General features: G+C 42.5%; 1 protein-coding gene across 1 annotated transcript in view; it reads right to left on the bottom strand.

The window, feature by feature from the left end:
* The window catches only part of cadm4 (cell adhesion molecule 4), a 191,956-nt gene that overhangs the window by 163,752 nt on the left and 716 nt on the right, over positions 1 to 27,488 (bottom strand). The gene's annotated exons all lie outside the window — the stretch shown is intronic.

Raw genomic sequence — 27,488 nt, 5'->3', positions numbered from 1 at the left:
TGACTATTGCAGAGTTCAAAGGGTTAAGAAACTTCTGGTTGAGACATACACACACCTGAAGTTGTCCCTTCTTGTATATAAAACTTTTCTCCACCTTAAAATTATAAAGGTCTATCTAATTTTGAGATATTGAGCTTCAAAGTTTTATATTCCAAATAGCAATGATAATATGAACCTTTTTGTTTTCTAAATAAAGTCCAAAAATGTATATAGCTCTAAGAAAAACAGATTGCATAATATTAATTGGTTGTCACAGAATAAGAATATATGAATAACCCAGTTTTGACAAAAACTTTATATTCTTAAGTGACAAGCTGGTTGATGAAAATAAGAAAATAAGTTCTTAACAAGAAATGTCCAAAAAAAAAATGTTTTAATGTCATTTTATTGCAAAGTAACTCACTCTCATTCAAACACAGACAACAATTCAAGAAATATGTTATTCAGTCAGTCTGCACAGATAATTCATCACTGAACAAGGAGCCTTCAATCCTGCTTTGCAGAGTTTTATAAAATATGAAAACTTTTACAATTTGAAATGAATTTCACTTGCTGTTTCTTATTGATGTGAGCATGCATATGAAGTTAAAAAAAAAACTAAAACATTTACAAAGTCTCTTACTTTCTTCATTCTCTTTACGATTCAGCCTTTGATGCCGCATTTCTGTATTTCTCCAGTTCTAGCACTGCTGCAGTTTAAGGATTTTACGAGAAGTGTGATTGTGAAAATGGAAGTGAGGTTTTAGCCTCCAACAGTTGGCCTGCTCTCAGCCTATAAGACTGTGAAACTGCCTGACAACGCAACTCTCCATCCAAATACAAGCGCACACCACAGACGTGCATGCACAAACACATACGTGCTCCACACTGGTGTACCTCCATGCTTGACAGGAAGAGGAAATGGCTTTTCTCCATTTGGAGAGCCACAAACAAGAGGTGCTGCCGGCCTATTTCAGATAGCAGCCCTCTTAAAGAGCCCCTCTGTCTATGAATATGGAGATGAGGATTTAGGAGAGAGGGGGAAGGGAGGGGGTCGAGGGAGGGAGAGATCAGAGAGTGAAAAAGAGGGAGCAAGAGAGAGATTCTGTGTCTCTGAGGTGCTTTTCCCGCCTGCCCCGTGGCCCTTGGCTGGATTTACGCGCTGGATTTAGGGTGTGTATGTGTGTGTTTGTGTGTGGCGCAAATGAGAGGGTCTATGTAGACGCAAAGCCAGAGGCGACAGGTCAGAGAGTAATCACACACACACGCCTGTAGTCATGGGACGCGCTAAAACTCACACACCTTAATCAGCTCCCCTCTCTTCATCTATTTTCGTTTTCAGACAATCCCCCCTATCTTCTCCACTCCGTTAAACACTTCTGCAATCACACACTCACATACAGAGCACATACAGCCATGCATCAGCTAAGTGCACAGCGCCTCACTTCTCCACCTGGCTCCCTCTCATCCTTCTGTTCATCTTTCCCTTCATTCACTCCCGAGCCAGCGCTCGTTGCACCTCAGATAAGCCTATATGGTTTTCCTTCCCGCCTGCGTTCATTTATATGCAGCTCTCCAGCAAAACAAACAGCCGTCCGTGTACAGCAGATAGCATCTCGGTATCACCATCCAGCAGCCACGACACACCGCATGAATTATGGATCGCCGTGAGTGTGAGAAGGAGGTCAGACAGGAACGACAAAGGGCAATCCCCCGGGCCCTGTTAGATGATTGACGACATCGAATGTTCTTCATTATTGTTGCTGGCACTGAGGTAATGATAGAAACACTACACAGCACCTCTGTCAACATGTGAGAAAAAACAACGTTTGCATATGCGTGCTGACCGGTGACCTAAACAAAATGAAATTACATGCTCTGAGTGAAATCATTGTCATTATCACAGGTACACACACCACAGTCACTGTCATTGCCATTACTGTACCTGACCATTACTGATGTCACCCGCCTCATTGTAACTTTCACCATTAAGGCAGTTATTATATGATGGGACATGTTTTCATAATTGACATATGCAGTATTTAAACAGGCAATTATCTGTTGATGGAAGACATAAACACCACCTGCTATAATCTGTCTGTCTTTCAAGTCTGACTTATAATATTTACATGTCCATAGCACTGTAAAAAGAAACTGTTCTAACTTAAAAAAGTTAGTGTCTGGGCTTCCTTAATTTTAAGTTGACTGAATTTGAGTGGACAAGTTGAGGTCATTTTGTAATGTTTCAATGTGAAATATCAAAATCTATCAACTTAAAAAAATAAGGCAGCCTGGACACAGCCTTTTTTAAATTAAAACAAATAGTTAATTTTTACACTGTTAACATGATCTCAATGAAAGTGACAAGAGAAAAAAATCCAATTATTCCAATTCCAAAAAATGAACAAAAAGCAACTATGAGTCCCCAGGAGTTTACAGAAGTATTTCATCTGTATAAAGAAGATCCTAACACAAAATTAAGCCATCTATGTAGAAAGAAGCAAATACTTCTGAAATTGGTGCTAAATGATCAAGAGGTAGAAAACCTACAACTACCAGAATGCTACGCGCCAACAATGGCAGCCAACCGTATCTCATATTACAATTAAATGGTAAGCCAAAACATGTTTCTGAAAATGATGCTCACTTCCTGTTCACAAACTTTCACTATTACAGCTGAACAGGGAGATAATATATATGTCTGAAAACACATGAGGAGAGAATCATAATCTTGATTTACATTCGATCAGCACTGCCTAGTTTAACTGTTTGATAAAATTTTGGTCAAAGTTTGAGAGGAAGACAGAGGGGCAGGTAAGTCTCTTGATCAAGCTCTGTTGCATTGGCGGGCAATATGAAAATGCAAAAGTACATCCTGTAGTTTAAGCAACAGCCCGAGGGCCAATGAAACATTGTCATTAGACAGTGTTTCGTCAGGGGGGAGGGGAGAATATCTAAGCACTGGTTTGATAGAGGTAAGTTTACCACAGTTTGTGCACACATACAACCCACATTATGACACAAAGCTGGTTGAAAATCGTGTAAGTATCCCTTTAAGTTAGACAAATCCAGTGAGCATTTTCTAAAATGTTATTTTCAGTTTAAAATTCACTCTGGGGCAGCATGTTGGCCCAAGGGTCTAAATCGCTGACCATGAAGTGCAATGTCCTCAGCTTGAATCAGTCCGAAGACTTTTTAGTGCATGTTGCTTCCCATATCTCTCCCCTCTGTCAACTCTCTAATACAGACATAAAATAACCCAAAAATACTCTAAAAATCCCTCTTTGTGTCACTGTCCCCGTGCTTTAGCTCAGCAAGGAAACTCTGTCTGAGGAAACACAAAGAAGGAATTTTGCACTAAAAAGACTAACTTTGGAAGATTTGAAGACTTTGTCCATCTGAGCTCGCTGAAGCCTCGTATTAGATTCAGTTGAACTTTAGAATCCTTTTTCGCACAGAAATAGGACTGCGGATTTTATCCCCCTTCTTTTAAACTGTAATCACATTAGGCAGGGAACCTTTTAGAGCCAGTATGAAGAGAAGGAATGATTACAGCTCTTTCAATGTTCATATGAGCATGGGAGTAATGTAATAACACCGGCTTGAAAAACCAGGCACCTATCCTTTAAAAGGGTTCTATGTAAAATTCAAAGCATATGAGTTGTCTGGACACGGTTCTTAACATGGAGATGGCTCAGCTGGCTGCTAACAGTGCAAACTCCGTAAACAGGGTTAAACAACAGCAATAGTGCTAACAGAGCTAACAGTGTTAACTAGGGGTAACCCGAGGATGAGCACTGTGCTTCTGTCATCCCAAGAACAGCAATAACTGCTGTATGAGCACAGTGCAAAGCAGCTGCGATGATCTTGCCAGTACACACATGCACTAACATGCACTTACCAAAGCAAACCACAGACAAGCTCAGATAACAACACACACAGAGGAAGCGTGACTTCATTCTCTTCTCAGGACGCCATCAGTCCACTACATCGTTACGAAAGACATAGTAGTTTGCTGCTATACTAATGCTCTGACTGTCACATGCAGAACCAAGAAGATCACCTTTAAATCTAAAATCAGGGCTAAAATGATGAGTTGATTAAGTGATTCGTCAACAGATAAATGTTAATATCAAATAGGGATGCAATGGTATAAGAGTTACACGGTATGATATCTGTTTCAGGAAAAGATTTACTTTCACAGTATTACGGAATTATCATTATAATCAATTGAAATGACTCTTTTTCATCATGTATGATAAGTGTTTTTTAGTGTTAGATATTTGTTCTGTTTGTACCTGCCCAGGGACTGCAGATGTAAACTAGCTAACAGCTAAATCTGGTATGAAGCATCTCAATTGAGATTAATGTTTTTTTGCATGGTCCTTATTTAAAAAAACATGAAAAAATCCCTCTCCATCCAATTCAGTTGTTTTCAATACTGTGGACATCTAAATGGTATGATAACCATCATGTTTCCTACTACAGCATACCTTGAAACAGGTATGCGACTGCAATCCTAATATCAAAATATTTGGTGATTAATTTACTATCAACAACAAATTCCAATCATTTTGAGCTTCAGGCTTCTAAAATGTGAACATTTGATGCTTTTGCTCTGTTTTATATCACTAGAAGTTGATTTTTTTTTTCTTTTAAAAGAAGTCATTGAAATACTGTACCACTTGGGCTATGAAAAAACTGTGATGGGATATTTTTATATTCTGACATTTTATGGTCTAAACAATTAAATGATAAATAATCCAGAGATTAATCAACAGTGAAACTAAATGTTAGTTGTAGTCCTAACTTCTCATTAAGATCAATTTAGCACGGAGAAAATGTCATCACAACATAAAAGTTAAGCTCTGCAACCTTTTGTTTTTCTTGCTTCCTTTTTTTGCAAGTGAAAAATAACTGCTTGGATACTGCATTTAAAATTGCTGCTCACTTTGTACTGAACCCAAAGAGCACACCGACTTCTCAGACACACAATTATGTGGAACAGCTCAAAATAGTTTAAATTTAGCTGAGAATAATTAGCAGAACGGACAGCACAGGGACTCCAGCTCTTCCCAACAGCCCAGTTCAGGTACAGTTCAGGTTCAATTAGGAACTCGACGGCATCAATGTGAGTTCATGACTATATTGTATGTGATAACCCTGTAATATACCTCTCATCTCTTGCCTAATGCATCCTGGGAAAGGCTCCAGCCCTCCTGTGACCCTGCACAGGATAAGGGGGTATTGAAATTGGATGGATTGATAATTAGTAGAACTGACAGCCCTGGCAGCCATGACACCGCCATCACATTTATTATCAGCTCCATTACTGTAATCATAATTCCAACCATCATAATCATAATCAGCGTTACCACCAGTGTCTTCATCGCTATCATCCCCCACCCAGGAGGATGGTACATTATTACCTCCACCATCATCATCATCATAACGACGTCATCGCCATGGCCACCTTCACCTTCATCCTCCTCCTCGGTGGTTACACGGACCTTGTCAGGTCTCATTTCTTAACAGCGGCACCATATAATGAGAGCCATAACCATTATTGTCCAAAGGTCTCCTGTTCCAATCCTTTACTTTACCAAATGACTTTCCCTTGCCCCGGCTCTCTCGTCGTCTCTATTTCCCATTCCCCTGCTCTAATTACACACTGTTTGTTTGGCCTCCTGGCTGCCCCCTAATGCAGAGGAGAGGCGTCATTAAAATGATTTACAGATGTAATCCCCCCTCCCTCCACACTCTCCGTCTTTTTCTCCCCCTCCTGCTAAACTCCCGCCCCCTGGCACCCCCCAAATATAACTCACCCTAATATCACCGGCGGGATTAAAATCCGTTTCGATTAATCCCTTTTGCTCGCTGCCTCTCTCTTTTCATGCTTTCCCTCTCACTGCCCTTTCCACCTCGGCAACTTTCTCCAGCGTAGCCCCCCGTAACTCCCAACTTTGTTGGTTAAAACAGTTTTTATGAGCTTCCTTCATTCTCTCCGTGCCTTTCCTCCTCACCCTTCCTCTATCTTTCTGTCTCTCTTTCAGACACATAAACATTATTCCTCTCTGTAATTATGTTATACTTAGAAACTGCAATCATCTCGGGTGCCTGACTCAAATGTTATCTCCTTCCATTTACTTCAAACATGGAGAAAGGAAGTGAGGCAGATAGCTCCCTTCCTCTTCTTAATCTGCCATCACAGCCACAATGGCTTTCACTTTTTCAACGCCTTATTTGACCTCCTGGAACAAGAACAAGAGCACATACACCAGCCCACCCTTTAAATTTAAGCATAAAGTGTATACAACCAAACAGACACAAACAGCAGGATTAAAATCAGATTCAATTAATCCCTTATTCCCGCTGCCTCCTACTCAGCGATTCTCCCTTTCTTGCACTCTTTCCACATCACTAACTTGCTCATTTTATCCCTCAACCTCCATCTTCTCAGGTTAAAATGGGTTTTGTGTGTGTGCGCGCGCGTGTGTGAGTCCATGTGTGGGCAGGTAAATAATTTTTTATTCAGCTCCCCGGCTCCATGTTATCTCTCTTACCTGATTTTCCCACACCTCCACTCTCTGCTTTTAATTAACACTCTTTATTTCACAGCTCTTCCTGCTAATCTCTCCATCAGAGGCCTATAGCACTAGAGGCTGAGCTTTCACTCCCACCACGGGCTCTTTGTACTCTTTCAAAACAGAAACAGCAACAAACACCAAGTCTGAGCACGCACACACAGATAAATCCCACACACACTCACCCACACACACGCACCCAATCTCTTGAAACACATTAATACACTCAAATGAAAAAGCAAAAGTAAAGATGCACAGGCGAAAATATCTGTCATCTGATTTATAGCGAGAAACGTACTCTCGTCCTCCCTTTGTGCTGGATGTTTCAGTTGGTGAATAATGCTGCTGTATTAGCAGTTCTAGGTGATAACTGATGCGTTTCAACTTCAAATAAAGTGGGTCATTTCTGCACAGCCAAGGCAAATCTTTGCAGACTGAGATTCATACTGATTCATCCTGAAAAACAGGTGGTGTGTGTTTGTGTATGTATGTGCTTTATGCAAGTGTGTCTGCATGTTAATAAATGTGCAAATACATGCCTGCAACTACGTGCTCCCACACTCACACTAGCTTAGTTTAAAGGGCCGGCACTCCATCAGAACTGCCTGTCTAATACTTTTGGAAATTCCCTCCTCCAACACTTTTCCAACGTCAGATAAGGAGGGCTGTGTCCTAACATTTTTGTAACTTTCCGAAACTAACGATATGACATTCACACCCACTTCACTCAATGACTGGCCAGCTGTGCAGAGGTGATAAAGTACACTGAGTTTGAACCTCTCTCTCAAGCTGTTTTTTTTTTTCATTTGGCACACAACTTTTTGTGGCATTTTTCATGTGTACAACTGAGTGCAACACTATGAAGGTCTCTCAGGACATAAAGTCTTAAAATCTGTTACTTTATTTCCATATTTAAAAATACAGTCAGTAACTTTTATGAAAATAAGTTCATATTTGCTGAAACTGTCACTATGTTCTACAAGAAGTACATGAGACAGATAAGCTGTGAAAAAAATCATGTCCCACTTCCTCTCCTTCGTGCCTCTTAGTGCACTTGCTAGGATCTACACACCAAAATGGACCAATCAGAGAGTCTTTAACACAACTGTCAATCATGTCAATCACTGTTCATGATTGCTGCCAAACTGTTAAAATAGGCAGCACTAATCAAATATGAATCAAGATTCAGTTATTGCTGTAAATTATAAAGGTTATGACCTGGCTGCCATTGGATACAGTAGTACCAAGCACCGCCAATCGGCTGGAAATGTCTCATTTTACAGCTAAACAGTGCACTAAAATACGTTTATGAAAACATCTGAGACCAGAAATAGGCAACACAGTGACGGAATCTTGAGTCATATTTGATCAGCACCTTCTAGTTTGACAGTTTGACCGCAGTTCAGAAGCAATGACTCCTCGGCTCTGATTGGTTAATCCAACCCTTGCACCTCCGCAGCTCCAACCTCTCATCTAAATATGGTTACTTCTGGCTCAAAAAAAAAAAAAAGAAAAAGAAAAAGAAGGAAAGCCTCAACTCTTCAAAACAACTATGATAAAAACGATAACTTTTCCTCCCTATTTTCTATGCCAGCCGGCTTTTTAATCCACCTGGCTGTTCAGAATAACTATAACCATTTTGGAACTTTGATTCAGTCAAACAACATGTCGCACATCGGCCATAAACCGACCCTTATGCTCTTTTCAACAGATCATGATGTCACTGGATTCACATAAACAAAAATAATGTGTAGAGTGCATGTGCTACTTTTTGCACTTGCTTTTAAAAGGAAGTCTGAACGAGTTCCTTCCAGGCTAAGCTGTTAATAAGTCGGTAAAATGTGATAAACACAATTTCTCAGAATCAAAGGTGACAACTCAAAGAGCTTATTTTGTCCAACTAAATGTCTAAAATTGAAAAACATTCCATTCAAAATCATATAAAACAAAAAAGCAGCAAATTCTCCCACGTGATAAGCTGAAACTGGCAAAAGTTTGCAATTGCTGTTAAAAAAATATTTTCCAGGACACTTCAAAAATTTTACAGAAGAAGGTCTTGTCTTGTCAAGCCTTGTCAGTCTTATTTACAAGGCTTGACAAGAAGGTCAGTGTACTCGTCATGGTTAGTATTCAGTCTTGGAAAACAGTCGCATAATGTTCTCTGTTTCTGTGGAGGAGCTTTGTCAAGTTTGAAAAAAATTACTCTTCATGATGTCATGGTGATGTCATCACGGTTATCTCAACTAACAGACAGCCTGTGTGCCTAAAACTGGAACTGAAAGTCAGGATATCTCGGCTTCTGCCGCTTCAGTTTTAGTCATTCTTCTGTGAGTCCTCCAACACAGAATCAGGCCTCTCAAAAGCTTATTCTGTTTCCAAAATAACTGTCGATTAATCTTCTGGCCACTGACTACTCGATTATTCAAGCCATCATTTCAGCACTAACCTCCACGCTTGCTTTGCACCGTGCTTACAAAGACCTTCATGAGCGCACTGACTTGACTGAGAAAAAGAAAATGTGGCAAAGAGAAAGATAACATCAAAGAGGAAATTTGGGCTTTGGGCTACACTTTATTTGGAGCCTTAATCTTTCCAGCACATCATGCTGTCGGTCTCAACACATTTTCAGCAGGGCTCTGCATAACATTCATAGATGAGAGCAATAACATCGCACATGATTTTATATTCTTGTGAAAGTAGATATATACAGCATGTTTTAACTGTGCAGTAAAGTGGGAATAACATGCACGGGATTATACATGAGATGCACATGCGCCATGAAAAGGCAGTTATGGCTCACAACATACCAGTGTGTAATGGATGTGTGTAATTACAAGAATGACTGCCGTAGAGCTGTCAGAGGATGTTGCCAATGCCAGATTAAGGACAAAACAAGTCTGGTTTATGTCCAAATAAGGTCAAACAGGGATTTGCTGACATCCATTATTGGATAATTGTGTGAACAGGCGTCACGCATGCCCTTGCGTAAAATTTCACACCTATTTGAGATGAATTTGACACAACAATGCAAATACAGCAGTTAATAAATCTGGCAGAGAGTTTGCACATGCAGATTTCTGCTTCTGTGTGATGTCACAGACTTTTAGTTTTGAATTGTCTGGCCCCCAGAGCATCGATACTGCACTTGTCTACACCTGTAAACACCTGCGGGCCAGATTCATCAGTGCTGTCAACGTTTTTTGGCTAAATAGACTGTGCAAAAAGGGCAGCATGAGCTCACATTTTGGGAACTAAGCTCGCTCAACAGAAAATATGTTGTGAAATCTGATGTTTGACTATTCTTCATAACAACTATTTACATTAATTATCAGCTGATTCTGCTTTATGAGAGCAATCTTTCTGAGAAACAACTCATTGAACTGGATGTTAGAAAACAAAGACATGACTACTGTTATTTTTAATTAAACTCAAGCTGAAACATCCTTGTCTTATAGGATGCATCTATTTCCCCAACCAATCTTTCTCCCATCACCTCACTATTTGTTTTACAATATTAGTCATTTTGCTTTTATTGCTTCAGCAGTTTGTATAGGATGGGCATTTTCTTCTTCTGTTGTCCGTCTAGTGCAGTGCAGACTTTGTATAGTTTCAGTTTCTGGACTGTTTTCCAATGAAATGCCACTGAGCTTTTCTGTGCCAGAATGCAATAAAAGTGTCTGCCGGTTATAAAGTCTTTCACAAAATCATTAATGGTGGCTGAGGGAAGCCAGTGATGATGTCAACACATTTGGCAACTTTTCAGAGTAAAACAAAAAAGAAGAAGAGGAAACATAAGTTCTACTTTTAATTTTCTTTCATGTGTGATGTGTTTTTCTCACATGACCAGTTAAACTCTGAACTTCCTTTATGATGCATAAATATATACATATACAGTATATAATCCAATTAGGTGCCATGTAAAATATGTTCAAGGACAATATTAGATGTGTAATTTGCCAAACATTACATAATTGCAACAATATTATGACATAAGTGCATGTATTTTACCTTCATTGTAAGTTCATGTTAGTCATGCCATTGATCGTGGAATAAATTATTGGCAGACTGATGCAGGACTTTAGAGTCCCATATTAGTATTTGAGTTATTTCTTTATCTGATAATGATAGATGTTCCAGTATTCAATATTCATTTTCTTGCTTAAACAAACATCTTTTATAAGGATCCATTAATTTCTTTGTGGTGTTTCTAAGTTACCTCAAACAAGAATCTTTGGCATTTATTTCCTGCAATTTCTTGATAATTACCGGCCAGCAAATTCACTGACACTGATATAATGCATCTCCAATTAGCTATCTACCAATATATCAGACTGTCTCGAATTACGTGTTTCTGGCAATGCACAAACAAACACAAACACACATTTCTGGACAATGTTTTAGTCAAGACCACTTAAAATCAAGAGCAAGTCATGACCAAGACCAGAATGCATCGACACCAAGACCAAGATCAGAGCTGCACTGTATGACACGCTCACAATAAAATGAAGAACAAGCAAACCATAGAAACAACCTCAAATTTATGTGAGAGAGCCACACTCCCATAAAAATACCCACAGAAAACAAAGACTCTCCTCTTCTATTGCAATACTATATACAAGTGTGTGTACATGATGAGAAATGTCTTGATAAACTAATCTAAAGGCATTGCGGTGGTGAATTTTATGTGTGGGGATATCAATATTCCTTTGTTTTTTGTAAGCTAACAAATGGTCTTGAGACTAATCTTGAGAACTTCAACACTGTTTCTGATGATGTGTAACCACAAGTTTCTAAATGAGTAGGTGCAAGTTTGTTGACTTAACTGTCATTAACATTACTTAAAGTTATAATATGCATGATTTCCATAAAAGACAACAACATATAGACTCATATATAAATAATCTTTCTAAATCATCACTTTTGACCAGCTAGACGTATGTGGCGGTCAATATTTTCTCTCTGAAAAAGAGAGCCTCTATTTGCCTCTATTTTCTTCTTATTTACTTTGATGTTTATGGGCGTGTACCCACACAGCACTCAGGTGAAGTTTGGGCTTTTTAGAAAGGGAGCGACCAGCTGCCAGACTGTAAGGCAAGAGGCATAGTGCCGAAAAAAAAACCAACCCACACACAAATAAAGACAGGCAGAGGACCAAACAAGAGTGAATTTGGGTTGGCTTTTACTTTCATTTCCATTGGTGAGCTTCCTTACAAACACTAACCAAAAATCTCCTATGGTATACCATTAACAATTATATCCAAATTGAGAATCTTCTATGTTCTTTGAGTGAAGGGGAAAATAAAAGCAGACAGGGGAAAAATTGAAAGAAAAGTTGGGAGTAATAACCCAGGCTGAACTAACACCATGCAGATGAGGTTGTGTGACTGCTTTATCTCTGTCATCCACCCTTGAGATGTCTTTATTGCAGTGAATTACATTACACCGCGGTGCCATGTTTACACAGGGGAGACACATCACATAATTGAACGAGTGTCACACTCGGATCCAGACAATTGTTAAATGTAAATATAGCATTGCTAAAGTGACTCTGAAACCCATGTTGCTCCATATTTGCACTGCAGGCTGAGTGCAGCAGTAAAAGCGCAGCTGATTTCCTAGAACTCGACTCTAATAGCGTAAAAAAACAATGTTCTATCACAGGTGCTCTGATTTGATGTTGAGAGTTAAGCAGCGGCGTGGAGAGAATCAGGGCTACCTTTGAGTGAAGACATCAGGTGTGTAATGCCGTCACATGCTCTCTGCTTCTTGTCCTGCTTTTTTTTTTACACCCCATTCTGAAAGACGGTCCACTCTTTCCAATCAGGCCTTTATTGTTCTGTAATGAATACACTTCACATAAAAGAAAGGCGCTGTGGGAAAAGGGGGGAGAGCGAGGGAGACTGATAAAGCAAGACCCAGAGCAGAGAGAGGTAAATGAGGATAAAAGTGGAACAAACGGCACACACAGCCAGAGTGAGTATGCTGAGGGGAGGGGGAGTGGGGGGGGGGGGAGCAGGCTGGAGGGGTTTTGGCCAAGTTCTTTGCTTTTTCCGGCACCTTCATATTTCACTCCCATTGTTTTCAGTTTAGTATAAAAAGAGTTCTGTCAGACTTTGGTTTGTACTTGGAGCTCGAAATCAGCATTCACTTTGCTGGTTGCTGTGTGCGCCTGTTTTCTGGCCCGTTAAATAACCCTCATTAAAGGGCAGCAGCAACTAATAACAATGTCCGAGCTGCTCCAAGTTTGTCCGTGTGCCCTGTCCCCTTCTCTCCTTGTTTAATTTCCCCTTAAGCCTGCTTATTGATTTCAGCCCCTCCATTCCGTAACTCTTCTTATTAATAACACAAAGCAATAACAAGAGTGTCACAACCCCTGAGTTTTGCGCAAGCAATTAATAAGATTAATCTAAAGCTGGCGGATGTGTGTTTGCGATGCTCTTTACAGTACGGGTCTCTCCCTGGCGGTGCGCCTGACCTCAACTTTTTTTCCCCCTCCCCTCTCTTGTAGGCTTTCCCTCCATAAATCTCTGCCAAGTCACACTTCTGAAAGAAGGTGCAGAGTGAGAGACAGAAAGAGAGGAGCAGAGGTTTGGGCCAAGTACAAAAGAATGGGATTGGATACTGAGACTGAGCAAAGGAGACTATGACGGAGAGTAAGGGAGGCCAAGAAGAACGAGAGAAAAAGACACAGAGGGAGAGAGGAACAAGGGCGGGAGAAATGAAGGAACTGCCAAAAGGCAAGGCTTGGTGGTAAATTCAGAAGTGTGAGGGTGGGAAGAGAGGGAGACAGGGGAGGAGGCAGAGAGAAATACGGATGTGCTGTGGGGAACAGAAATGAATAAAAGATGGAGGGAGACAGATAGGATCGAAAGGTAGCTGAGGTAAGTGAGAGAGCTGCTGGAACTATTAGATTCTCAGTAGGCATTCGCTTCCTCTCTCTACCTCTGCTGTAGTTATCAAGTCAGACTTCGTGTGATGCTGTTAATGCGACTACTAAAGTGTCACCGTGTGACCCGTGTGCAAGTTTGAGTAGGTGTTCATTCACCCACCAACCCACCTTCTTTTATGTGCACTGCATGCATGCACACATATATATATGTACAAACCTCCGTCTGTTGGCCTGGATTGTGTGTGTGGGAATGCGGAGTGGGAATGAAACTTTTTCAGAACTGTGTGTACGTTCACGTGTAGGTGGGTGCATGGCAGAACATCACCAACTTCAAGTATGTGAAAGTCTGTTCGATCCATTGGCAGCAACAGATCGCCTCCATTATACAGAAACATTTCAAACTGAATTAAAATGGAATACACTGCAGGTAAATCACTGCTCCTTCAGGATGCAGGTACATTCTCTGACAAGTAAGGTAAGAAAACACCACCTGTGCCACACAAATAGGCAGAGATGGAGCCCAATTGTCAGCTGTCTGGCTCTTTTTTGTATGTATTTTTGGTAAGCCTGCCAGGTGTAACCCACTAACTGTCAGTTTGTGAACATGCCCAAGGCTGCCAAAAATCAGAATCACGAACACATTTCTGTCCTGGCTCAGTGTATCTGCAGCCAGGGACTGGTGCTTCGAGATGATGATTCCAGGTTTTTACAGCTTGAGTGTTGTTTTTGTAATGTTGGATATAATTTCTGTTGGTTGTGATGAAACTGTACTCACCAGGAGTAAGAAACACAAACAGTAAGATGGTCAGACAGGTTGTAAACAAGCCAACTTCAACCATTCACACACATGTTCACACACTGGTGGCTGAGGCTACCTTACAGGATGCCACCTGCTACTCAGTTTAAAACATTCACACACATTCACATGCTGATGGAACAGGATCAGGAGAAATTTGGGCTTCCTTATATAGCCCAAAGATACTTTGACATGTTGATTGGAGGAGTCGGGGACCAAACAGCCACCCTCCTATTTAGTTGAAGATCCGCTCTACACAGAAAGTCATCCCCTGTCTTCTTAGTAAGTTTGGCTAAGCTGAGAGTTGGTTTAAAAAGTGAATGATTGTCTAACAGCTACTTTTTAAATACTCAAAGCCTTAAAAAGCCTGAAATGAATAGTTTAGTTTTTTTTTTACAGTTTTTTTTGTTTCAAAGTAATTAGTGCCATAACTAAATTAAAATTTGCTGAACAAACTTGTCAAAAGACTGAACTTACAATAGGACTTGCCTTGTCTAGCCCGAATGATGCTTGTTATGCTGGAGCACCAACGTACTGTCATGTCTTTCCGCAACAAAGGGAAAAGAAAAAAAAGAGAGTAAGGGAAAGAAAACAAACTGACTTAGTAAAACAATTCAAAAGAAGACATGGATCAAGGGAGAAAGGACGGGGGACCCACAGGGACTGCTTATGCATAAGGTCCAGCATTTGATGCCACGCCCCTGGTGGCTGTGTTCCCAAATCTCAGCAGTTAACTTGTACGAATTTCATCATGACACCAATTGTGGCCAAGTAGTGGTGATTCTTCCTGAATGCACATCCCAAAAAACTCACTCACAAGGGGAATGGTGTGTGGACACCATTAGAGTACAAGAAACGGCAAAAGGAATAAAGATACATACCATACAACAAGACCTGTAATAAATTAGAATTATCTGTTCATTCAGTTTAACAAAGAAAAAGCCTAAAAAGCACAACTCTTCCCTAACAACTATGAATTCATTAAAAAAAACCCATCATAGTTACAGTGTGTAAATTCCTGAGGCGGTAAGCTGTCATGTGTATAGTCTCCAAAATATATTCAACCCACTGTATTAAAAATGGCACCAACAACGTCAGGCGAGGTGTTGGTTATATCACACATAAGCCCACACATGCAAACAGGGATAGGGCAACAGATGCATCCTAGGCAAACGATGCACTATTTTGTGCGATTGTGCTGTTGGTCCTGTAGTGTGGGTGGGTGACCAAATCATGCAGCTCTGCTGCAGTGCCAGCGATGGTCAAGTGTGTGAGTGTGTTTGTTTGTGTACAGAATATGACTATCGATGTGTGTGTATGCTGAGGGCTGAAATTAAGGTGGGCTGTTATCATCTCCCACTGCCTTCCTCCTTCCATCCAGCCCACCTCTCTGTCCTCTCAGTGGCAGGTCCATGTAAGTTGGTTACAGGCACATAATTTTCAGGAGGGTCGGATGGCAGCGTTTTGCTTCTCTACACCCTTCCTCGCTCCCTCCCTCTCTCTATCCATCCGCCACCCCTGGCCATTCTCTGCACTTCACAACTGGATGAGCAAAGCGGCAGTGGCTACCTACCTGGCTCTGTGATTGACTGCAGTGCTGCTGAGCGCGCCTCACTGTATCTGTGCAGTGTTTATTGCTTCTTTCACCTTCGCCGTAATTGAGTCCCTTCCCCATGCGAAATATGCACCGTCAGACGGGCGGATGTGTGTGTGTGGAAGGAATCTGTCAGGGGGGTGTGTATGTGTGTGTGTGGGGGAGCCTGGAGTTGACTGACAGGCTACATAACTCAATTCAGCAATTCTGAAGGAACCTGATGGCTGTTTTTGTGAGCGTGTGTGTGTTTATATGTGTGTGAGTGCACAGAAATTTCGCGTGCTACTATCTGACAGACAGTGTCACCTGTATATATGTGGAAGTCTATATGTGGGCTTCTATATATCTGGGGAATTTTACAGATGAGACCCTGGCATATCTCTAAAGGAAGGCTTGTTTAGATGTGTGTTTTGATTTTTTTTAAAAAGTACCCAAACTATTTAAAATTATATTTCTAAGAGCATGTTCGTGCTTATGCACAATTTAGGCTCAGGCTGAGCCAGTCAGGAGTGTGTTTGGCATGACAAAAACGCCAGGACAACGATGCATGTGTATGTGCCTGCATGTGTGAGCAGAATACTACTCAGCCTCTCTCCCAACACACACCTACACAGCAGCACACACAACTGTAAAACGGCCACTATGCCAAGAACAGGCCAAGTAGAAGAGGTGAATCATGATATATAATGGATAAGTGAGATAAAGTGCCACAGAGGTTAAGGGAGAGAGATGGAAAAAGGTAGAGGTGGAAAAAGGAGAGTGATGAAGTGTGTGTTTGTGTGTGAGTGATGGCCTCATCGCAGGAGATTGGTAGGAAGTAGATGAGGGAATTAAATATGAAGGAGCTAAACTCTGATTTGCTGCAAATAATAGGAAAACAAAGTTATGCACAGACTTCAAGAGGAATAAAAGGTGGGAGGGGCAAGGATGGTGCAGGGAGGGGGAGAGAAGATATAGGGTGAGTTAAAAACAGTCATGGGAGCAAGAAAAGGTGGGTGGGAGATGAATGGAGATGGTTGGGGGGACTGCATGGTCTCTGAAGTGCACGTACGGTGAAAATAAGCCTCCTCCTCCAGAATATTGCAGTGCAGCATATAAGTATAAAATGCACAGTTCAGCAAGCCCAGAGCAAGAGAGATGGGGAGAGAAGGTAAATCTGGAGGTATGAGGTAAAAAGGCAATTGTCTATAAAAAGAAAACAGAAAGTTAAAAGTAAAAGGAAGGAAGGGAGAAGTGTAACTTATTCAGAGAAACAGGAACAACGGCGCGAGAAGAGGAGGGGAGAAGACAAAATAATATTGGAAATAAATCGATGCAGCGTGTGTAAATGGAAGGAGAGAGTGAGGAAAATAAAGAGTCAGACAGAAGGGAAAAACCATTTTGTCTATGCAAATGAGAAGGTGAGAGCAGAAGCACAGGCGTTCAAGCTGGCCACCTGGGCCCTGTCAATCCTCTCTCTCTCTCCTTTGCTCTTCCTCTCACTGTCTACCTCTCCACACCTGGCCCCGGCATCCCTATCGCCTGCAGCTACAGTATAAGAGGTAGATAGGAAGAGGAGGCGGGAATGGGGTGCAAGCAGCGGGGAAGCAGGAGAGACTGTTAGCCAAATGATCCATCAGCCAGCGATCCTGGCAACGAAAAGGCCCCCCTCTTCCCTTCACCAAAATCTGTCTTTCCAACTATCACTGAGTCTACCTCTCATTGCAAACTCTCAGAAACAGTTGGAGCAGATTCATGCGGACACATGCACCTGGTGCACACAAGCGGAGGGTGTGCATGGACATGGGCTTTGGCATTTAAGTACCAACAAGGTTAGTCGCGGAAAGACAGGCACACAGGGAGGGGGCAGAAGGGATAAAAAAGCTTTTGAGTGATCATGGTGAGTACAAACAAAAAGACACCAAGTCACCGCAGAGGCCCTTGAACCTGCTTCCCACTGCGGGAGAACTGGGAGTGTGGGATCAGAGAGGAGGGAGGGGTTGAGGGAAAGAGAGACAGATGGAGGGGTAGAAAAAGAACAAGGTAAAAAAAGAGGGAGAGTAGAAGCAGTACAGCGATCAAGAGTGAAAACAGGTTTAGTTTGAGAACAAAAGGCAGAAAAGGGGTACTACATGGATGTTTGAAAATGCTGTCTATGTGCTTTTGTGAATATGCTTGTGCACTTGAAACACAATCACCAGGTGTGTCCCTCTATTTGTCAACACTATCCTGGGGAAGCTCATAAAAAAGGAGGCCAGAGAGGGTACATGGCATTTAAAAAGCACAGAGCATCAAGGCACAACACGCTGCAGTAAATAAGTTTGGAAACTCCAAAAGGTCTATCCAGTCTCCTGAGTGCAGTGTAATGTTTGTATTCATGCGTATGCAAATGCATGTACGTGTGTGTGTGTTTGTGTCTGTGTGTGCAGAAGCCAAACTGCCGGTCTGCTTCGCTGCAGATTTGTGCACACTTCTGTAACACGGCCAGAGATTTATACATAAGTCATCATTTGGGATCAACCTGCTTTTTAATTACCTATGGTTTATGTTTGTTTTTAATTTTCCCCATAAGCTCATAAATCGTTTTCCCCACAGCACAATTCGAATCCATCTCCATGGTAAATAAGCATCAGTTATAATTGCATATACAAGTAGTGTGTGCTGTCACAAAACTTCATTTGAATCCCCCTTACCAAAGCTGTCACGGTTTTGAGTGAATTGCTTTAGAAGCTGAGGGAAAATATGTGTAAGTGATGATAAATATATGATAATGTTGATGTAATTATGATGAATCCACACAACTAATTTAGTTAGGATTTGAGGTTTTGTACCTAAAAGCTATTGATGTAGTGATGACTGTAAAGCAGTTAAGGTGGTAGTTTAACGATTTCTAACCAGCTTTGTATCATCACAATGTGGGTAGTATGTGTAAAAACTAACTCCATTTGTCTCTTTGTTTCCACCATGTACACAAAGAGCATAGAAGGGGATCAAGAGAAAGCCGTCCCTCTCTCTCTTTCAAACTTTGACCAAACTCAGATCAATATTAAAACTAATCAGTGTTGATCAAATATAAACCAAGATTCTGGGACTGTATTGCCTATTTCTCGCTTAAAATGTCTTCAGAAACATATTCAAATGCACTGTTTGACTACTGTATCGGAATTTGTGAACAAGAAGTACTGTTTCCTGTATTTTAAAAACAGAGGCTTAAAAAAAACACAGACTGTCAAACTAAGCAGCGCTGATTAAATATGAACCAAGATTCTGCTACTGCATTGCCTATTTCTCACCTAAAATGGCTTCTGAAACATATTTTAGCTTCCTACTTCACTGTAACCACAGCTGGCTGCCATATTGTTTCCTGTGTCAAAACAGATAAGCTCGCATTATGTCACCAACCAGCAGGAGCATTTATTGGTCTTGTGTGGCGCTGTATATTCTGGTAGTTGTAGGTTTTTGACTTCACAAGTAAAAGCGAATGCCACAGCATTTTTTTCTCTGTTTTTGCTGGCCATATAGCACTTTCAAAGAGAATTTGCTTCTTTCTACTGCATAGACAGGCTGGTTGTATGAAAAGACCAACGTTCCAGCTGTAAAATACTTCTTTAAGAAAGTTTTGAGATGTCTAACTTCCCTGGCTCTCGCACTAAAGTAGTAGTTAACAGAATTGGCTAAAGTCATTTGGATAATAACTTAATGATTGAAATATAAGGCGAAATTATCAGTATAAATATTTCTTTTTACAAAGAATTGCATTCATAAGTACGACTTTTATTCAAGTCAGCGATAACAGAATAACAAAAAAGCGCACAACACATTAACATATAGTGGTGTCTGCAAAGGAGTAGTGAGGTGTGGAATGGTGTCTTTTTTTTCAATGTTGAAATTGCTCTTTCTATTCTGATTAAATTCTTTTATCTAAGTTAATAAAACTTTCAAGTATTCAGAGTAAAATGTATCCGAGAAAGTTGTCCAAAATGTCAAATTATGCTTTGTTCCACATTTGGCAGCGTTATCTAACGAACAGTGACACATTAACCAGATATGGGCATCGTCTCCTCTGTTATCTCAGCTGATCAAATCCTGACGTTGATAAATTAGCTTCTGGTCATTTTTGCAGACTCACACTTCCTCATACAATCTCCCCTAAGATTGTCGAGCCTTCATTTTTGCTGGCAGCCTCAATTTCCTGCCTTACAAAGCATACGTCAAGTTTTTGCTTCATAGGACCTTGACATAACCGCAGATGCATGTAGCTTACGTTTACACTAATGCTAAGCAAGACACATAGAATGATGCCTGGCACTTGTAATCATAATGTCATGTCATCTTATTCTAAATAATTTTGCGGTGAATTTTCACATAAGAGAAAGCACATTTTCAAAAAACTCATGTACCATGGGTAATTTGTGGTCAGATATGCAGGAAACTGGAGGTTTGGTGACTTGAACAGCGGGCAGGCACCCATCTTGGCCCTTGGGAAGGGAGAAAATAATCAAGAATGAAAGAACATTCCCCCACGGCTTTCTTTTATTAGTTTCTCCTGCAATAAAGTATGTTACTGTATATGCAGTCGAGAGGCGACAGTGTCGTGCTGTGTGTGCTCTGCAGCTCTCCGAACTGTAGGATCTATATTACTGACACAAAAACCACTTGCTGTCCGAGGCTACAGAGTCCACAAAAGCTAAAAATGACTTTGGTACCAACCACAGAACCCCACTGACTTCTGCAAGCTGTTTCACAGCTCAGTTCACCAGTATGGCCCAGCGGGTGGCAGTTGCTATGAACCACCGTTCCTCCGCAACTTCACTCATTGCCCAAGGCTTGTATCAAACTCATTGAGTATCACAGACCGTGCGGCTGTTCCACTCCACTCCTCTACGGCAATGGCCAGGAAGGAGCAACACGGCCCTTCTGCGGTCCGTGATAACATTATTCAGTCGACAGATGGACACGGAGATAGGAACAGGTCTGTGGACATGAGTCAAAGCACTGCTTCAGTCTGCTGGTGCACTTTATGGGAGGTGAGGGGGGGTATACCTGTTAACGGCCACAAGGTGAATCAGCAGTCGTGCACTTAAACTCCCCTTCAGCTGCACAGGAGAAAATGAATCCTGGGAGAGAATCAGCCAGAGCTTTCCTCAAGGTCGTTGGTGCTTGGCCACTTTTTAAGTGGCCTTGCCAACTGTAACAATCTCTGCAGAAACAATCGCAGCACCAATCCAATTTGGCCCGGCTTCTTTTCTTCTCTCTTTACTTCAGTGCAGACGGCTGCATAGCCTCACTTTTGTTTTGCCCTGCTGAAAGCAGAGCATGAATTGATGACCTTATGAATCTCAAAAGAGCCCGGCAAATCATTGCGGTAAATCTCACCCCAGCACATTAAGCATGACCGCAGGCTTATTCCCCTCATTTTTTCTTCTTTTCTTTCTCCTTTCTTTGTCCATGTCTCTCTCTCTCATTCTTTCCTTCTGACAAGCGCTTGGGGGTCTTTTAGAGCGGCCAACTTCTCGAGGATTGTTTTCATGTGCTGCTAATTAATTGCCTATAATTAATGGTTGTTTACGGGTTGCTAATGAAGTGGATCAAAGCTTACTACTCCTGATGTTGAAGCTCTTGTCTCAGGCCTGGGAATGAGATGACTAGTCAGATAGCGAAAGAGAGAGCGTAGGGGTGTGTCTGGGAAGTAAGCTGAAGTAGAGGTCTTTTTTTCAGTGGCTATGTCAACAATCACTTGGCATCTGTCCAGAATGGAGTCCTACAATCTGAGTTTGATCTATTGGCAGCTGCTGTTATCACTTGTCCTTCATTGAGTGATAGCATTTGGTTTTTAAAGCACATACAGTCAAGCAGAATGTGTAACATTTGCAGAGATAATCTGTGATAATCTTTTGCGTGCTAAATACATTCTGTTTGAGCCGATGTCCCCTTTTTTCTCCCAACTTCAAATGTTCTTTCAAAGATGTTTCAAACATTCATTAGTATGATCTAATCAGATCTGATTACACTTTAATAAAAAATGGAAAAATTATGTCCTGACTGAGGTCTCTGCAAGTGACACTACCACTTTATCAATGCCAGACATGATCATAGCTCAGATGAATTTGCTACTCGTGAGAGAGACATTTTGAGAGTTTTCTGAGATAGCAAACTCATCTGAGACCTCTTCAGCATTGTTGTGTCCGCTTGCTGGATATCTCCGTCTGATTTCCCAGTAGATAGAGCGCTGCTTTGACTGGCAATTTTCAGCATCCGACAATCTCATCAAAGCCAACCTATTAATGGCGATGATACGAAGAGCGATTCTAAATGGCAGACAGATGAATAGCCCCGTGCGTGTGTGGGTGTTTAATTCTCTGAGCTGAAGCGGCGTGTAGCTCCTCTGAAAGTGGGAGGACTGGCCATGAGCTGCTGGGAGGCAATTTCAATACTTGTTTGCTTGTTCGTGTGTGTGTGTGGGTGTGAGAGTGTGTGTGCATACTGTGACCTCATCGATCACGACACCTTGTCTCTCTGGTGTGGTCACCTACACAGTGCTTGCCCTCTCTCCGTCTTTATCTCTGTGTATCACCATCCATCTCTCTGTCTCCCCTCCTCCTCCTCCTCCTCCTCCTTCTCACCCCATCCTCTCCTCACACCAGCACCCTGTACTTTCTTGCTTTGCTCCCACCTTCTTAATCTCACCCTTTCCTCCTGCCTGTATTTTTTGGCCTTCTAAATCCGTCATTCGCCACAGCAGGGGTTTGTTCTCTCTCCCTCTCTCGCTTGTCTTTTTTTTTTCCTACACCCTCCCATTTCAGAGCTGAAATCCTGCAATCATTCACTTGTTTGTTGGACTCCTCTTTGCCTGACTTTCTCCTCTGCTCCGCGCCTCTTTGCTTCACTGGTCTGTGACGCATGCCCGTGGTGCCTTCCCCCCGCCTTCGCTCTTTTATACACTGAGCAGCAAGCCATCTCTCCCCCTCTCTGTTTCACTCTACCTCTCTGACCCCATCAGTCCCTCGGTGCCCCGGCTAAGCCTGGTCACTCTTCATCAGCTAGCCGCCACTGGACACACAGACCTCCCAAGGGTAAAAGAAAATGGGGTCTTGTTGGCAAGCTCCGTGCCCAGCCTTGACAGTTTCACCTGAGTTTAAGTCCTTCACTGATCCTTCTTACCCTCGGACGAGCACCTCATTACCAGGCGTTCACTCCTCTTGTCTCTCCATCGAGTCTTCCAGATGGGATGTGTATTAGCCTCCGCACTGGCAGAGTACACAGTTTCCAGCGCTTCAATTTTAGGCACTTGCCCTTTTCGGCTCAATCAGTCTCTTTCGTCCAATCAAGGCGAGTGAGGGCTCTGTCACAGCGCCTGAGTGTGGATAATCACCTTGGTTACCGGCGCTACTGGAGGTCGCTGTCTGGCCAAGTTAGCGTGAGGCCCTGCGGGAGCTTTGGAGACAGGTGTCACCACAACGAGGGAGGGTGTTAAACAAGCCCACAGCCAAGCAGGAGGTATAAATGTTTACTCTTAGTCATGGAAACTGTGTCACCAATAGCGAGGAATGCTCACACCATGGAGTTAGTGTTTTAATGTTTTTTCAGACTCTGGATTCCCTCTTTCTCCCTCTAGCCCCCCAACAATAATTCAACTTCGACTGGCTCAAGACATTAGTACACCTTGTACCCCAGTAGAAAGAATACATAGCAACTGCCTTTGTGTATAATGCCAAGAAGCAGTGTGGAAGGGAATTGCTGTTTACTGATTTCACACTCCTGTGGCAAAGACAAATATACAGCGAGAGGGGTCAGTGGCTGGAGAAAAGCTGCTGGCTCAGGGGACATCAGGTCAGTTTGGAAAGCTGCACCCGAGGAGGGCGTTGCGCTTTTGCGCTCAGCCAATCAGATGGGATGGAGAGTTAAAAGCAATGGATTGATTGGCAGGCTTCTGATGCCAGCAAATTGAGCAGATGTCCTTGGCATCCCACTCAGCATTAAAAAACTTCAGCGGCAAAGTTGGGGAAACGCCAGTTGTTCTCAGAGAGCGACACGTAAGGACGACATAGATCACCATTATGATAATCACAAGCGGCACTGTCTGGGGAATAGTAATGGGAAGGAGATGAGGTGGCAGCTATAAAGAGTGTTCCTACATTAGCGCTGGCCTGATTAGATTGACAGAAAGTTTCACTAATGGACTATTAAACAAATGGTCAAATGAGATATAAGGCTTCAATTACCAATCGGTGTCTTTGTGTGCCCCTTTCAATCACTGTGCCTCATGTATTCTGTTTGTACATGAACTTCTCTGAGGACAAAACAGTGTCGTAAACAGGATGTGAAAATGTGATGGTCATATCAAGTGAAGTGACTTTGCAGTGGAAACAAGATGACTGGACATTCCTTATTCCCCTTTATTTCTATTTAAGTCGACGTAAAAAATAAAATTCTCTCTGGACCTCATCTGTGATGCTGGAGGGAGTTATTGAGATGCAATTGTGTGAAACAACAGCAGTTCAAAACAAGGAGTTATAGATCACATTGAAGGCTCGGGGGCAGATTAGGAGATAATTACTGTAAAATACATCACCTGCACTAAACGGTGAGCCTAGGAACTTCTTCTGCTTCTGAGTAATGGACCCATAAAAGCCCAGGGGAGAATAAAAACCAGCCCACACTGAGCTCCGTAACTCTCTCAGTCATGACTTGCCCAAATAGCGACACAGTCCAATTTGTTTATGGAGCTTATGTGTGAGCAGTTGCTCAGCTGAGATAGTGGGCCACCCTGTCAGGACCCTTTAAGACTGCATCGCTTGATCAAACAGGGCCGTGCACGACAGCAGTAGGCAGCGTATTTTTAAAAAAGGCTAATTTCAGCCTCTCTCGTGTTGACGGGCATGCCAGCAATGTCTGCCAAGTTCAGCTTGTCCAATTATTTAGACCTACAAAAGACAGGGAATCACAGGAAGAAAAAAAAGAATGGAACACTGAAATGTGATTGTGCGCCGAGTTTAAATTTACGCTGTGAACCAGCAGATGGCGGGGCAGAGAGCAAGGAAGGAAGGTCTCGCTCTTTTTAATTAAACTGTCGACAAGTTTATTTTATTTAGGGGGGGAATTATCCTCCAAGGTTTGGATCAAAGGATAAACCTTGGCTTACTGTGAAGGCTTTTTCAGCGCATTAGAGAACAAAGAAAGACGCTGAAATGGCAAACCCAGCGCAATGTGGAAGAAAGTAAAAAGGCAATCTTGACTCAGGAATGATGCAAACTGCACCTGACAAGCATCAGAAACTGCAATTGGGCTCAGACAAACTCATGCATTAGCAGTCCTATTCCTATGTTCAAAAGAAATGCACTACATAAGCTGTCTGTAGGCAAGGTGTGTGTGCACACGTGTTTACGCACCTATGCGTGTGCTCATACACATCCTTATTTTTTTGTTTTTCGGTGTACAGCATTTCCCTTGATGTTTGTGTTTACACGCCAGGCCTCCCTTCTGTGACTGCAGCGACATTGATTTATGCATGGCCTCTGTGTGTGTGTGTGTGTGTGTGTGTGCATGTGTGTGTGCACATACACCAGCTATAATTGGTATTCAAATCTCCTCCCACAAGTACGTCCAACTGCTGCCGTTTTTCAACCGCCAGAGCCCCAGCCAAGGTCCAAACAGCGTGATGGGGAACAAGCTCAAAACGGATGGCTCTCATTGCACACATTCAAATAAACAAATGGAGGTGATTTAATGCATACAGCGATAAGGCAGGTGGTAATGGAGGCATAGGAGAGGGATGGGGAGGAGGTGGAAGAATGGAAGTGATGGAGGAATGCATGGTAGCGATTAAGGTTGGGCAAGCAGCAGAGGTGGAGTTAATAGCATTTGTTACTGTACGTGGGGTGGAAGTTTGGCCCACAGCTGCTGTGGATCAGCCACCCCCACAAAGCCATGCACTCGGTGCACAAACACACAGCGCTGACTCTGTGTGTGAGTGACTGTGTGTGTGTGTGTGTGTGTGTGTGTGTGTCCCTCAGGCCTGCCCGTCAGACACACTGTGAAGTCTTTCTGCCTTTCTTCTCCCTTGCTCTTCTGTGTCTTTCTCGTTCCCTCCATCTTTCCATCCCTCTTTCTCTGCTTCGTTCATCAAAGAGGGGCCAAGTCTCCCAGCCTCGACATCCTCACAGCACCCTCTCAATCTATCTGTCTGCTCATCCGTCTATCTGCCCAATCAATCTGTCCATCTCTATCCTGGCATAATAACCAACCCCCATCGCCTCCCACCTTTTCCCCTTTCTGCTAGATTAGTTTTTGCCATTTTCCTCTCTGGGAGAAAATATGCTGATTTGTTATCAGAAACTGTTTTTAACGTCTGCATATATGTGCATCTGTGCAGACCATCTCTACACTTCTCTTTCTCCCTCCTTCCTCCATCTTCCTCCTGCCTCTAACACCCCTCCACCCTGCTGGCCCCCTGTCTCTCCCGGCCCCTGTCAGTGGCTAGATTAATGACAGTGATCAGTGAGCAGCCCCCAGCAGAGGTTGCCTGCAGCTCAGGCAAAAACCAGCACTGTAAGTAGCACACACACTCATGCACACACACAAACACACACACACAGACAGGCATTTACATGCAACACACAATCCCAGACAGACAGACACACAGACAAACCTCTTCTACAGTACTCCAGACTGACATACAAACGCCTACATGCTTATGCATAAATCAACCCTTTGCTGCAAACACAAATAGATCCACACAAATGCACACAAGGGAAGAAATCAATACAAAGGGCCGTGGTGATGTCGTGCAGCCGGAGGAACGGCTATGGAGCGTCCCTTTGTAAAAGAGATATCTTCACAACAGCACAACAGGACTGACTGTGCCAATGTCCGACCCCAGCGCGTAACCTTTTAGCTGCCTCAGGTAAACAAGGAGTACAACAACCACAGGACACAAATAAGCGAGGCAACATCTGCACTCGTTGCAGTTCCTGCTAAGTCAGAATTGCTAAAGCTTTTAATAAGGTTTGCTATGAGACTGTATTATACTACATGCAAGCAGATGGCACAAAACACCATGAGGCTAAAGTTGCTCAGAGTCATGATTGAGCCTAATCCAAATCCCTGTTTTTGCAGCAGATGCACTAGTGATCATGAAATATATTGTGCCTCAAAGGAAGCAATGCATGACTAACCCAGACTAAGAGAATCCAATGGGGAGAGTCAAAAGCACCAAAAAAGACACTGCAGGTGCCATTACAAAGCTTTGCAATTGATTGTTAGACGTTATTGTATCTGATGAGGTGAAGTCTCAAAGGTCCTCTCAGTCCCACACACACTACTGCAGAACAGAAAAGCTGCAATAAACACCGCTGCTCTGTCTAGTGTGTGACACACGTCTGGTCCACTGCGGGCATCTGTTATGAGCTCTCATGTGGCTGTCAGAATATTCAATCGGAGCTCTCTACATGCATGACTGTGCGCACACACACACACACATACACACGTCTCCTGAGGATCCGGTCCCGGCTCCCTCAGCAGCTATGATACAATAAATCCCACAATGTGATCTGTCCACTGCAAATAATCAAAATGCAATGACGCACGCGGGTCAACAGAGCATGGAATGATTCCATAAAAGATTTCTGCGTGGGCAAAAAAGTGCTAAAGGTCTGCACTTTCACTTTT

This window comes from Plectropomus leopardus, chromosome 7, assembly GCF_008729295.1.
Source record: "Plectropomus leopardus isolate mb chromosome 7, YSFRI_Pleo_2.0, whole genome shotgun sequence".
NCBI lineage: Eukaryota > Metazoa > Chordata > Actinopteri > Perciformes > Serranidae > Plectropomus > Plectropomus leopardus.
Note: the sequence above shows the minus strand (reverse complement) of the source record. Positions and strands in the feature narration are given on the sequence as shown.